A 10,512-nucleotide genomic window follows, 5' to 3' on the forward strand; every position below is an offset into this window, starting at 1 on the left:
GAATAGAATGATTTTTTCTAATGGTGTTTGTAAGTAGGATCACAAGTCTGCATCTTGTACAGCAATTAACCACTAAGAAGAATATATGCAGTGCATTATTTGTTGAAACTGTACTTTTGATTTGATTTGAAACTGTCTCATTGCTATATGTTTATCAATAAAACTTTGAAAAGAAAAAAATTAAATAAAATAAAATATCTTGGGCTGGTGAGATGGCTCAGTGGTCTAAAGCACCTACTTAGAACAAGCTTAGCAAAGCACAGGGACCACAGTTCAGTGCCCCAGCACCACATTCCAGCCAGCCCCGTCCCCTGGTGGCCTGACCTGGCCATGCACACACACACACATAAATAAAAAAAAATTAAAAAAAAATCTTCTAGTCCTTTGACTTCTAATATCTCTACATTTATTTGACAATTTTTGTTCATTCTTAGTAAGCTTTCATTGCTTTCTACTCAAAGATGATTTTTAGCTGGTGCTTCCCGGAGTTTCGTGGAATGAATGGAGAACATTTCCTTTGGTGAAGTAGTGTTAGCGAATGTGGGAGTCCTGAGCTCTCACCTGGGGCCACTGGCGGCACCAGCTCGAGGAAGGAGTGTGGAGAGAGTAGGGTATACATAGGAAAAAACATGGAGTCAGATATAATTGCAGATCTTCAAAACAAGCTTAAAGAGGTTGAAAAGGAGTGGCTAACGGCTGCACAGTATATTTTGCAGCTGCTAGAGTGCCAGACTGAACTGCAGAATCAGTTGGATGAACATTGTAATGAAATGATGACCATGACTGAGAATTATAAACAAGAAAAATATGCTCTTCAGAGAGAGGTTGAACTCAAGAGCCGAATGTTAGAAAGATTGAACTGTGAATGTGAAGCTATTAAACAACAACACAAAGTGTAGCTGGAACAACTAGAAGAGCAGTTGAATAGAAGCCATGGACAACAAAGGAATGAACTAAAAAATAAGTTAGAAAAACTGAAAGTGGAGTTAGATGAAGCAAAGCTTAGTGAAAAGCAGCTGAAGCATAAATTAGATCACCAGAAGGAACTCCTGGCTCAGAAATCAGAGGAAATATGGATAGTGTCTGAGCGTGTACATGGGACCTTGTCTTCGAAGATGCTGGCTCTTCAGGTTGAGCTGACTGGAATGGAAAGTATGTAGACCATCCTCCAAGAAGAAGTGAATGAACTACAATGCAGACAGGAACAACTAGAAAGTTTCAGTAATAACTTAATGCGCCAGGTAGTCCAACTTAAAGAAGATAAAGAAGAGCAGGAAAAAGAAGCAGTTTCTTACTACAGTGCCTTAAAGAAAGTTCGTGTGGAAAATCAGGATCTTCAGATGCAGTTGCATCAGGCACTCCAGCAAACCTTGGATCCCAATAGTAAATGCAACTCTTTGTTTGCAGAGGTGGAAGATCGAAGGGCAGCGATGGAACGCCAGCTGATGAGTATGAAAGTCAAGTATCAGTTATTAAAGAAGCAAAGTGTATCTAATAGAGAACAGATGCAAAGAATGAAGCTGCAAATTTCCACATTACTACAGATGAAAGGATCTCAGACTGAATTTGAACAACAGGAACGGTTGTTTGCCATGTTGGAGCAGAAGAATGGTGAAATAAAACACCTTTTAGGTGAAATTAGAAATCTGGAGACATTTAAGAATTTGGTGGAATCTAAGCCTTCCGTGCCAGGCAACTCTGGTCTAGAAGACAAAACCTACTGTACAGATTTACTTCAGCTAAAACTTGATAACTTAAACAAAGACAATGAAAGCACCAAAGGTGAGCTGTCCATACAGCGAATGAAAGTGTTGTTTGAGAGCCAGAGGGCCCTGGATATTGAGCGAAAACTTTTTGCAAGTGAAAGACACCTTCAGCTCATAGAAAGTGAAAATATGAAGCTAAGAGCTAAAATTGATGAACTAAAGCTGAAGCATGAACATGAAGAGAAAACTGAAGTGCTTGTGCTCAAAACGTGGTGTGAAGTGCTCCCTTTGGATGTAACTGCCCCTACAGAGGTAGGTGCCAGCAATGCTGAGAAGGAGGAAGCTTCAAGATTCCCACCTCAGAAAGAGGAGGCACAGTCCTGTCCTAATAATTTACAGGATACCAACTTGCAGTTAGAAGAACCGATTTCTACAAACACACCCATAGCCGCTATCTCTCCTTGCAAAAATCTCCCAGTGGTTCTGCCTCCAGAGAAAGAAAAAAAGTGTGTGAAGCTTTTAGATGATCCAGCGGATGCTGAGGCCTTATGTGAAAGAAGTGGAAATGCCCCCTGTGCTGTCAGGTTAATTGCTGAACCACAGCTTCAGATGGAAGCTAAAGAAGGGAACGAAGCTGCGAGCAAGCTGGGAAAGGAGCTTGCTAAGAAGCCGCACCCTATTCTATACGTGTCCTCCAAGTCAGCTCTAGAGACTCAGTGTCCTCAGCAGTAGATTGCTCTTTCACTACTGGCCCCAAAGTCGCCTATGAAGCTTAGTTGAGACTGTCATCTGAGGAAGCCTCCTTGTGGATTGCCTGCACCGCCCCATTTTTCTGGGTCCTGGTGTTTTCGGGATTCTGTGACTGAGTGCTGAAAATGTGGGAGTGAGTCTATCCTAAAGACATTAAGCTGCTGACCCTGCATGGAAAATCTAGGAGTCCCAGTGAGTAACCTGTTAATGGAAGAAAGTGTTATAATTAATATAAATCTTTTGACTGCTTTGTATCTGGATTTGTAAAGTGATGCAAACACTTAACCTCCATTTGAAGCCATATATTTGAAAAGAAAACTTTGAAATTATTATATTTTCCTATGTACTTCTTAGTTTTTCACTGTTGTAAAAATAGGCAATTTGAGTTTTTGTTTTGATTTTGGGGTTTTCTTTAATTTAATTTAAAAATACATATTGTGGCAGGATTTTGTCCATGTTTAAAGCACCTGTATTCACTTTTGTATTAATATATGTGATTTTGAGTTTGTATCAAGCATATAAAACAAATTAAAATTTAAAAATTGCAGTAAAAACAGATGATTTTTATTATTTTAATTGTTTTGCAAATCAGTGTATATTTGAGAATATTTGATTTTATGGTTACATTTTCTTTTTTCCTGCTAAAAATCATGCATTTTATTTTTTTTAAATTTTTTATTTTTATTGATGATGTAGAGTGTGCCTAAGGAGAGTCACATGGAGAGAAAACATTCTCTCAGGCTTTCACAGAGAGCACATTGGCCAAGCAATGGCCGTGACTCATCCACATGGCTGACACTGACAAAGGTTCTACAATCTGAGGTACAGGATCTCAGGATAAATCCTGAGGGGATTCCACTGACCTTATCAGACCCAAAAGCTACAACTCTTGTTGCGTAGGTCCTGCTTTATCTTGGTCTTAACCATCCAGCAGAAAAGTTTAAAAACGAAGTATAAGAAGAAAAGCCATGCTGTTATGTAGAGCTGTAGGGGATGCAGGTCAACAATTTCTGACACTGCCAGTGAAGCGGAAGTCCCTATACTATTATGGTCTACTGGACTCTTTTAGAATATTTTGCTGAGTTTACACACCTATAATATTCAAATGATAGAACTAAACAAAAAAGGGGATACAGATGAATGTCCATTTTATATCTGTGTATTCAAAATGGTTAGGATAGATATATAGTTACATTTTCTTAATGAATAGAGGGATTTGTTCTAATAGTGTTCATAAATAGGATATCATGTCTGCATCCTGTACAGCAAATAACTACTAGGAAGAGAGTACGCACTGTGTTAATTATTGAAACAGTCCTACCAATTTGATTTGAAACTGTCTCATTGCTATTTGTCTCTCAATAAAATTATGGGGGGGAAAAGAAGAAAGATGTGGATTAGAAATAGATTTGGGAGCCAATCCCAGAAAGCTCATGACCATAAATGAAATTTTCCAAATTAATATATGTAAAGAAAAGAGATAATAAAGTCTAAAACCCTGAATGTAGTCCATATCTGAGGGTGGAGAACAGAAGATGAGCTGAGGAAAGGCTACAAAAGGGGAGAACTACACATGCAGTACCTTAGGGAAGCCAAAGAAGGAGGACGTTTTATTGAAAAAAAAACATGGGCATAAATGGCAGTATCTCAGAAGGACTACCAGAGCTAAAAGTGCCTTCCTGTTTCACAGGAGATGCAGCTCCCAATTCCAGAAAGTAAAAACATGTTAGGAAATAAAATGAATGAATGGTCAGAGAAGACTCTTTGCAATTTTTATATATGAGAAAAGTTATATTATGAATGCCTGGCTTATAGGCCACATTGTTGGTATTGCAATCACTCAATTCCATTATATCAGTAATGTAACCACAGGCAAAGAGTGTGTTCCAATAAAACATTATTTACAAAAAATTATTTTTATTAATTTTATTGAGAAACAAATAGTAATGAGATAGTTTCAATACAGGTTAGTAGGACATGGTTACATTTTCTGAGGTATAATTTTTTAATTTTTAAAGAGTAAAAAACAGTGTTAAAACAAAAATCACAAGAGATACAGAATTTCACTTAACAAAGTAAAATGAATTTCACCATATTTCTTGTAGTGCATAGTGTTGCCTTCCAACCAGTTATTCATATCACCAGATATATGCATGCAAAGTTGGAAGAAGAAAGAAAAAAAACAAAGAAATATATAAGAAATTAAGAAGAGGAAAAGGACAATTTAAAAAAGAGACAAAAAATTAAGCATTATTTTCTCCTTTCCATAGACCAGCAGAAATCCACAGTACAGTTGTCCAAACTATCCTACTTACCGATATAGATATATTTCTTTCCCCATTCCCTCTCTTGTCCTTCTATTGAAATCAGTAACCCTTTCTGAGGTATAATTTTAAGTCAGTAAACTTCACTCTTTTGTGTAAAGGTCTATGATTTCAGACAAATTGTGTATAACAGAACTATTACCACAATCAATAAATAGACTGGTTCGAATAAACCCCAAAATTTGTGCTATAGGAAGAATGTCTCACTGCAGATAAATCCTGCCTCTACTCCCCACTCCTAGGAAACTCATTGCTCCAAAGAAAAATCCTTCCCAGAAATTATTCTGCTGTAAACAAATTCATGTAGAAGGACATGGTCTTTCTTCCATACATGATGTTTTCTGCAGAAGGGGGTTCAGTGACTGATGACCTCTGGGTTTGGATTGACAGTGCTTCTCTCCCCATTTGGCTTTTCCGGCAATCCCTTCCCAACAATCTCCTGTCTCTCTAGCTGCTCATTCTGAGGCTCCTTCTGTGACTGTTTTCTCCAAAACCTGTACTTATAAATGTTTTGCCTCTTCTAAAAAAAAAAAACAACTAATTTTTGGAAACAGTTACTTTCTAAAATATAGCTAGTTTATATCCAATGACAGCATTTTTATATTTTTTTCTGTGTAGATTTTGCAACTCTTGTAATCTGAAGGGATCATATGGAAATAACAGCTCTATTTAGTTGTTTCCTGAAAGAATTACAAAATTCTTCCTAGAGCTGTGTTAGATGACTGCACCTACTTTTAAAAATTCCAGGTCAATATCATCAGTGGCTCTCATCAAGAAATCAAATAACAAATGCTGGCAAGGTTGTAAAGAAGGAACCCTTCTCCACTGTTGGTGGGAGTGCACACTTGTGCAACCAGTGTGGAAAACAGCGTGGAGAGTCCTCAAAACACTAAAAAGAGCAATTCCATTTGAGCCAGATATTTGCCTTCTACATATTGTCCTCTAAAAGCTGAAGATAACATATTACAATGATAAACACACATCCACATTTATAGCAGCACAGATCATAACACGTAAATTTTGGAAGTGGCTTGTACCTCCATCAGTAGATGAATAGATAAAGAAAATGTATTTACGCACAATGAAATGCTATTCTGCCAAAAAGATAAACTTGAGTCATTTGTAGAAAAAGGATACCCACTGAGACTGTAATGTTAAGTGAAATAAATCAGACACATCAGTTTAAATATGGCATGATATTTCTCTTATGTGAGAAACCTACATTATAAGTGAAGAGCAAAGTAAAAGATAATATTAATTAGGAACATAGACTTTTCTAAAAGGGGAAGAGGATCAAGATTTGGAGGTAGATTGAAGGGAAAGGGTATGAAAAAAGGAATCAATATGTGTTATATACTTGTACCAACTGCACAAAAAGAATGTCAGCGTTATATATTGTAAACATATACTAAAAATTAATATGCACCAAATTTTAAGGTATAGAATTTTCAGATCATGACTAATTTTGTGTTCATATTGCTATAAAATATAGAATTTACAAAGGAAGGTAAAGCAAATTAGCTATGCAGTTATCTGGAAGCAAATAACAATGACCATGATAAGCAGGATTTCAGGAACCCAACTGCCTATTTTTGAATCTTACCCCTTCATCCTCAAGCAATCACTCACCCCTTCTGAGGAAATCCTTTATTCTTTGACCCTAAGATAAGAAGGATAATATTAGCACGCAGCTCTCAGGATTCTTATTAGTCTTAAATTAGGTAATCATGCTAACACATAATGCATACAGTGTACTCAAGAAATGTGGACACAATGAATGTGAGAAATCTTTGCTCAAAATGCAATAAAACATATATTTAGGTGAAAAGTTGAAGCCATAGAGCCAGGGTGATCTCCTAGTACCCCAGATATTGGCCTTCAAGTTCCCCACTCAATGAATTCATGTATTCAATAAACATATATAACACTCAAGAAATGCTAAGGTCAGCACTTGAGGAATAGGAAAAAGAGACAGTAAAAAATAATAGTAAGTCAGAGGGGAAAGCCAGATCATGTCATACTGAATGCTATCCCTCATGGTTGAAGATGTCTTGAAGAGCCTCTTTGTCAGTTCCTCTTTGCTCCAAATATAGTGGTACCTCAATTCATGAATGTAATCCTTTCCATGATTCTGATTGCAAACTGAATTGGATTCGAACTGAATCAAATTCAGTGGCTAGGATCAATGTTGACCTTATAGGGGAATTTGATTCTGTTCTCATCCAATTCAATTTGGGACCAGAAACATGTAAAGAATTAAGTTCATGAACCAAAGTACTCCTGTACTGATTAACTGCTGGAGCAGCAGCAGTGCTAAGTGGTGATGGAAAGTAGTAGAATCAAACCCCTAATTGCAAGAACAAGGGGAATTGTGAGTAAAACAGGGTTGTGAGTTAACAAGTCAATGCCATGGGTCAAGCTAGGTGAATCACAATTACTAGCCTCATTGTATGTGTTGCTTAATGCAGTCTGAAGACATAGATGAGGGCCGGGGAGATGGCTCAGTAGAATAAGTGCTTCCCTGGCAGATGCAAGGGTTTGAGTTCAATCCCCGGTTGAAAAAAAAAAAAAAACAAACAAACAAAAAAAAGATATGGATGACTCCAAGCAATAGGCTACTGAGTATAAGAATGGAGTGTGTCCTTTTGGGACTTACACAGTATTTGGCCTTAATACTCCTGAAGATGAGTACTTATAAAATAAGAAATAAGGAGTCTGGGGGCAAGCCCAATCCATTCTTTCAGTCATTGGAACAATGAAGGTAGAAGAGGGGTGTTCATTTTGGATTATGAATCAAGGGGCTCCATGGAGAGTAGAAACTTACCTCTGTTAGGCAGAGACACTGGAAAGACTGAGCAGGAGACAAAAGTGATAAAGACATAGAAACATAATGTTCCAAAATGCCAGTTATGGTGACATTTCATCCTCACTCCAGTAGGCATTTGTGTGACAGACCCAGAAACATGTCAAAGGACATGAAGTCGGGTGACACAAATGGGTACAGTAAAACCACAACATTCTGGACAAACATTCCATACAAAGCAAGAAAAACAAATCATGAACAGAAGAACTTAACTCACTGGAATTCAGCCTCATCAGACACACAACAAAGCAACTCACCTGAGTGTAATTTACAGCAGTGGTGGCAAACCTATAGCAACGTGTGCTGTGGCAGATGGTTTGCATCACCGAAGGCTCTAAAACATTCACCATCACTGAATCTAGGCTTTGGTGGAGAGACTACACTTTTCCAAGGTAGCCATGGAAAGGAAAGGCTGACAGCTGGGTAGGTCATTGTGATGATTAATATTGATTGTCAACTTTAATGAATTGAGAAACACCTTGGGAAGTAGTAAAGTTCACTTCTGGGTGTTTCTGTGAAGATATTTCCAGAAACAATTGGTATATGGAACCACAAAGTGACGGGGGAATACCTGGCCTGCTTGTCGACAGCACTGCTCAATAGACTGGGAGCCTGGATGGGACAAATAGATGAGGAGAAGGAAGCCTGTGATTACAGGCTCTTTCCCTTCCTTCTCTGCTTCCTAGTTACCATGAGGTTAGCATCTTCCAACATGCCTCTATGACATGATGTGTCTATCTCACCACAAGCCTAAACCAAAGGATGTCAGCTGGCTATGAAAACTTCTGAAATGCTGAGTCAAAATATTTACTCTGATATTCTCAGTTCCATGGGAGATAAAAATGGAAATATGGAAAATATTTCTCCAGCATATGGAAAATCAATGGTGAGGGAAGTAAAAACAATTTGACCAATCATTAAGGGATACAAGAAAGATAAGTTTATTTAAATCAGAGCATGCTGCTGAGTGGGACAGGTGTTTCCAAAAGAGGAATCGTGCCATCAGGGTGAGAGATTGGAGTTTTTCTAAGGGTTGAAGATATGGAGAAAAAAGATCCACAGCAGGTAGCAAATGTGATCATCTAAAGATTGCATTTTCCTAGATGACTTAGCAGCCTGTAGAGCTTCCCCAGGAGTACTTGTATTGTGTTTCAAATTGAAATTTTGAGATCACTTTATCTGGCTTATAGAAGACCTTTGGTTTTAGATAAGAATGTGATAAAGAGTCTATACATACCTTTTAAAGAAAATGGGACAGGGACTTATTGAGAGGAATGAATGTGCCTTACATCAAATGGTTTGTTGCTGTCTTATGATTGATTACTAAGAGTAGAATGCCTTTTTCCTTTTCTTGTATTTAGGACAGGATCTACAGGTCTCATTACATAGATCTGATTTGTAGTGATTCTCCTGTTTTCAGCCTCCCAAGCGTTAGGATTACAGGTGTGCACCACCACGCATAGTCTCAATCTTCTCAGTGTGCCACTGGGGGCTGGCATGGCACGCCAGGGATCAAACCCTGGCTGCTGCACTTTGCCTAAGCAGGTGCTTTGGTCCGCTGAGCTATCTGGCCAGCCCTTTAGAATGTCTTTATTCACAGTTCTTTTGTTGAATCTTTTAACTCTTTTATGCTCATTGAGAGCAAAATACTCAAGACTTCTTAAAGACATAAAATGGCGCTTGAAAAAATAACAGATTTTATAAGTAAAGAATAATTTATAGAGATAATTTTAAGATAACCTGAAGCAAAAAAATTAAATATTTCTTTAATTTCGAAGGAAAAGAGGAAAGCCTATAATAAAGTTTCCTTTTTTGGGGTATTCAAATAATCAAATCCCAGTATTCTATTTTGCACATCAGCAATATGGCCAGTAGATGGCAGCACGGATCTGGAAATGTTATTTTCCACAGCCTGTTCCTTTGCCTAAAATTCTCATAAATCAAGATTCTTTTTAACTACAGGAGGTAGGCCTATCTCTGTAGACTATAATTCACAACATTCTGCTTTCCAAGATCATTCAGGATACAGTCGTACCCATATTATGTTCGAAGAGGACTGTGGTGGGAATCAAAGCACTGACTCTGAACATCTCTAGCCTGGGAGATGCCAGAGTACACCAGGTGCCAGTGGAAGCTTGAGCCAAGACAAGAATAGTTGAGACTATCAATGAGAGGTTTTAGGACATCTGGAGCAGCAGGAACATCTACTACATCTACGATATCTATTGAAAGAGTAGGTGGCCATGACATTACTAGTCCCCTATAGAAATAGGTTATAGGATTGAAGGGCTGGCCAAATACCTCAGCAGATTAAAGCACCTGCAAGCAGGTGCAGGGGCAGGAATTCGATCCCCGGGCCTGCCATGCCGGCCCCGCCCCCAGGGTGCACTGAGACTGTGATTGAGACTGGGCATGGTGGCACATGCCTGTGATCCCAGCTCTTGGGAGATTGCAAACAGGAGAATCGGGCTGGAGAGATGGCTCAATGGAATAAGCGCTTCCCTGGCAAGTGCAAGGGCCTGAGTTCAATCCCAGTTCTGAAAAAAGGCAAAAACAAAAGAGAAGAATCACTATGAGTGTGATCTAGTAGTGAGACCCTGAACACCCTGTAGACCCTTCCCGAAAATACAGAAAAAAGAAAAAAGGCAGACCCAGTCCTAGCCCAGGTCCGGAACGCGCAGACCCAGCCTGAGTCCTGGTCCACAGCGAGAAGGAGCTGAGCACAGCAGCCAGACCTAAGCCAGACGCAGCTGGATAAGTCCAAACACTGTAGAGCTCCACGTGAACTTCAGTACGTGTGAAGGTTATAACTACAGCAAAGATCTACAACAAAGGGCAGAGGACAGTGCTACACAAAATGAAGAGAAGG

The 10,512-nt window shown here is 38.7% G+C and overlaps 1 pseudogene; it reads left to right on the forward strand.

The window, feature by feature from the left end:
- Window positions 1-629: 629 nt before the first annotated feature.
- Window positions 630-2,914, forward strand: LOC101574757 (annotated as a pseudogene).
- Window positions 2,915-10,512: the final 7,598 nt, after the last annotated feature.

This window comes from Octodon degus, unplaced genomic scaffold (genome assembly GCF_000260255.1).
Source record: "Octodon degus isolate 3935 unplaced genomic scaffold, OctDeg1.0 scaffold00263, whole genome shotgun sequence".
Lineage (NCBI taxonomy): Eukaryota > Metazoa > Chordata > Mammalia > Rodentia > Octodontidae > Octodon > Octodon degus.